At 50.7% G+C, this 4745-nt stretch overlaps 1 protein-coding gene across 3 annotated transcripts in view; it reads right to left on the bottom strand.

Moving 5' to 3' along the window:
- The window catches only part of ABHD18 (abhydrolase domain containing 18), a 42875-nt gene extending 38639 nt beyond the window's left edge, over positions 1-4236 (bottom strand). For 2 of the 3 annotated variants that reach the window (XM_072624571.1, XM_072624573.1), the window contains exon 1: positions 4100-4236. The gene's annotated coding sequence lies outside the window, so the exon portion shown is untranslated. Of the gene's footprint in view, positions 1-3629; positions 3653-4099 lie in introns of those variants that run through there. The other variant, XM_072624572.1, reaches the window with a different exon arrangement.
- Between the last annotated feature and the right edge of the window lie 509 nt (positions 4237-4745).

Raw genomic sequence — 4745 nt, forward strand, 5'->3', positions numbered from 1 at the left:
CATCTCCCTAGGTCATCACAACAAATATATTTTCATCCTATAAAACTGTGGCTCTGGGAACCGTGGACCTTATTTAGCACAAACAATATGTCTTTGGGGGAATGGGAAGAGGTACAGACCTGTCCTATAGTGAAATTGAGTCACACAACCTGTCTCTCCTCCTCAAAGGAGAAATGAGATAGTGAAGGCAACTTTGAATATACCATTACATATAAGTAAACAACTAAATAATTCTGTTAGGAAGTTTTTTCCTGAAGTTTAAGCATTCAAATTAGGCCTTATTCACAAATTTGTTGGGCAACTAGTAAATTTATATGCATATTTGTTAAATTACCTTAGACCAATGGTGCCAAACTCAAAATTCCTATGGGCTACATACTAAGAAAGTCACACATATAAATATTACCTACAAATTATTGTGTTTTTATTTACGTTGTTAAATATTTCCCAATTACATTTTAATTTGGTTCAGTGGCACTTGGATTGTTATGGGTCCCATGAACAGGAGTTTCTGACACTTTGGTTTTAGACTAAAGCAGTGACATAGAAATAAACAGAAGCCACTTGTACCCCTGAACTACCCTGCCTCAGCTCCCACTTCTCAATCCGGCTTCTTCTAATCCCACTACTCTACTAAAACTGTTTTTTCCAAGGCAATCACATGTTTTAAAAAAATATATTTTATTTTTCCCTCCATTACATGTTAAAACAATTTTTTTAAACTTTTTTTTAAACTTGTGAGTTCCAGATTCTCTCTCCTTTCCTCCCTCCTCCCTGAAATGGTAATCAACTTGATACAGTTTACATATAAGCAATCAACTAAAATATTTCCATATTAGTCATTCTGTACGAGATTTGAGAAGAGACTGTGGTAGCCAAGAACTGGATATCAAAGGGATGCTCACCAACTGGGGAACGGCTGAACAAGCTGTGATATATGAATGTAATGGAAATGGAATACTATTGTGCTATAAGACATGATGAGCAGAACTTCAGAAAAACCTGGGAAGACTTACGTGAACTGATGCTGAGTGAAATGAGCAGAACCAGGAGAACATTGTACACAGTAACAGCCACAGTATGTGAGAACTGTTTCTGGTAGACTTAGCCTTTCACAGTGATGCAAGGACCTAAAACATTCCCAAAGGACTCGAGGCAAAATGCCATCCAGAGAAAGAACTATGGAATTAGAATGCAGAATGAAACAGAATATTTTTTCTTATGTTATATTTTGTTTGGGTTTTTCTCATGGTTTCTCCCATTCATTTTAATTCTATGCAACATAACTAATGTGAAAATGTGTTTAATAAGAATGTATGTGAAAGGCCCAGATAAGATTGCATGGCGTCTCGGGGAGGGAGGGGGGAGAAAATCTAAGACTTATGGAAGTGATTGCAGAAAACTGAAAACAAATAAATAATAATAAAAGATATATACTAGAAACAAGTTTTGCATAAAATAGGATATTATTTTTTAAAAAGCCTTGAGAAGAGAAAAATAGCACATTTTAGGCTGTATTCACAGTATCAGTTCTTGTGATCATGTCTTAATTGCGAAATCCTAAAGTCTTTTTTTCTCTTCTCTTTCTTCCCAACTTCCCTGCAATTTCTGACACTATTCATTACCCTCCCCCCCAAATACTTCCTCTTTCCTTCACATTCACAGTGATTTTTCCATCTCCAGGGATTACTCTTTCTCAGTCATCATTCATGCCCTATCCCCCAAGGGTAGGTGTCGGATACACCTTCTGTCCGGTATCCTTTTCTTGTTTCTTATAACCAATAACACTCCATCACTATCATTTGTTTAACCAGACCCCAATGCCCTGTAACTTTCCAGTTCTTCCCTACCACAAAAAGGGCTGCTATACAGAAGTCTGTATGTAAAAGATCCTTTCTTTGCCTTTAGTCTCTTTGGGGTATATACTATATAGCTAGGATTGGTATCACAGAAGAACACTGGAAAAAACAAGGAGAGAATGCAAGACTCTTCCTTGAACAATTCTAAGTAGGGAAGAATTCCTCACTAAACAAGGGGTGTCCCTACAAAAGGGATGTTTCAGTTACATAAAGTTTAAATGCTTTTATAAAAACAGCATCAGTGAAGCTATAGAGAAGTGGTTAATCAGGGGAAATGTTTATAGCAATTTTTCCAATACATATGTGCATGCAAATATACACACAATACATAATTGACAGAAATATGAGCAATAACTATTTCCCCCCAATAGGAAATTTCCTCAAAAGATCCAAGGTACAACTACATGAAATAAGTTCCAAATCACTAAAAAAAAAACAAAACAAAACCAAAATCACCTTAAAACTGAGGTTTTTACCTTACACTCCTCATCAGAGTGGCAAAGCTTCAAATGCTAAGTTTTACATGGGCTATAGGAAAACAGGCACACTAATAAATTGCTGGTAGAGCTATGAGCTGGTCTTACTATTATGGAAAATGACTTAGAATTTTTAAATAAAAAAAGGAAACAAATTGTACATACCCTATGATTTCCTAGTTACCTGACAGAACTACCAGGCATATACTCTAAGGTGGGAAAATCTCGTATACAACAACACTTAAAGCAGCACTTTTTATAACGTGTGTGTTCGTCCTTCCTTACAGAAGAGCACGCCATCAGAGAAATGACACGACTCGCACATGACTTTGTTTTGGGTGGGGGAGGGCTGTGCAAGGTCACCAACCTCACTCCTCCTCCAGAGCCATCTGGATCCAGTGACCAGATAGTCATCAGGATGACTGGAGGTGGGGGTTAAGTGACTTGCCCAAGGTCACACAGCTAGGGAGTGCCCAGGTGTGAGGGGAGATCTGACCTCAGGCCCTCCCCGCTGCACCGCCGGGCTGCCCCAAACTGGAAGGAAACTCATCAGTCACTGACGGCAGGACAGCTGACTACAGGATGGTGCAGGGATACAATGTAACACTGCGGCCAGGCAAGAAATGAACAAGAAGACCCGGGAGAGCTTGGGAATTCCTAAGTCTGAGACAAAGGCAGCTAGGTGGAAAGTCTCCCCCAGGATCCTCTATCAAGATCCCGAACAGCACGGCTCGGGAACCTGCCGAGTGCCCGCTCACAGTCGACACCAGAGCCAAGGGGCAGCCCGCAAAAACAAAAAGGATCGGGGCAGGGAACACGAGCTGGGCGCGTGTCCAGCCGCCAGGCGTCACGACCTTCGCTCTCTCCTCCGAAGTAGCCACCTGGGCGGTCCTTAGAGGAGCCACGTCCCTCCCCAGTCCGGGCTCGGACCCAGGCGGCCCCCAGCTTTCCCGGCACATGGCCGGCGCGAGTCCTGAAAGGACGCCCGAGACCTGAGTGCCCAACCAGAGCCGCCTCCCAGTGCCCGCCTCCCACCCGCGGGACCTCTTCACGTGACCCTCCCGGCAGCTGCCTCGGCGCCGATTGGGGGGCCGGAGGGAGGGGCAGGAGCGGCCCCCCGGAGGACGTGCTCCGCCCCCTCTCCCCGCACTCCTCCGCCTTGGTACCCCGAGGTTGGTACCGTTCGCTGCGGTGGTTTGGTGCCTTTTCTCGGTCCGGTGCATTTTACCGGTGAGGAAGGCCCGGCACGACTGCCCCCGCCAGAGCTGGACCCTCCATGTCACGCTGCCCTCACCTCCCGAGGCTCTGTGGGCATCACAGGAAGCGAACCAACACCCACAAAACTTAAACAACGTTTCTGGTGGCACACGTGGGGGCACACGGAGAAGCCCAGCGGGGGGCGATCGGGGAGAAAGGACGGGGCCCCCGGCCCTTCGGCGGGGGGCCGGTGCACAGGCGCCGCTTAGGCCCTCACCGGGCCGGCTCGGTGCCCGGCACGAGGGGCGACCTCGCCCCCTGCCGCCCCCTCCCCTCGCCCGCGCAGGTGGAGCGCCCCGCGGGGCGGGCTGGAGGAACAAACGGCCGGGGGGAAGGGAGGCGTCCTCGAGGGCGGGGAGTTTGGGGAGCGACCCCCCAGGTAAAAAAAAGGTACAAGCAGGCGGGAAAAGAGCCGCCGCCCGGGTCCGAAGGACCCTCGCTCCTCTCCCACGGCCCCTCCCCCATCGCACCCAGGAGGAAACTGAGGCGCGGACAGGCGCGACTTACCCGAGGTCGCCCGCGCGGCGGCCCGGGCCCAGGACGCAGGCCGCGGGGTGCGCGGGAAGGAAGGCCCCGGCCTCCGGCCAGCCAGGGGTCGGAGCGCGGCGCGCGGCGCGCGCCGTCCCGCACGTCCTCCTCGGCCCTCCCGCCCCGGGCGCGCGCGCTCGCCCTACCCCTCCCCCCTGGCCCCGCCCCCGCCTCGCGCCGCTCACCGCGGGCAGCCAAGTGGAGACCCCCTCCCCCCACCCAAACAGCTCTCCCGTCCCCTACGTTCATCCCCCCCCCCCCCAGGCTAGGGCTCCTCCTCTCAGGCCCACCTGCCGCACCCGCCCACCACGGGGGGAGGACACTGCGGTCGCGGCCGGGGGTGAACGTCCGTTTGGACCCTATCGGTCCCCCATCTCGCGTCAGGTGGCACCGCCATCTGGCGGGATGCCAAGGAGGGGTCACGGGGTGGGGGGATGAGGTAGGGGGAAGGTCTGGGCTCTTCAGCCTGGCCCGCCCTCCTGCGCACGCGCCCTTCACGGGCTCCACCGGTTCCGTGCTTCCCCCTTCTGCGCACGCGCCCTACGGCCCAGACCCGGCGAATTCCGCCTGCTGCCGGCTTCGCCGCCCTGCGCATGCGTCCCGGCGCCTGAGCTAAAAAGCGAAA

Source organism: Notamacropus eugenii, chromosome 7, assembly GCF_028372415.1.
Source record: "Notamacropus eugenii isolate mMacEug1 chromosome 7, mMacEug1.pri_v2, whole genome shotgun sequence".
Lineage (NCBI taxonomy): Eukaryota > Metazoa > Chordata > Mammalia > Diprotodontia > Macropodidae > Notamacropus > Notamacropus eugenii.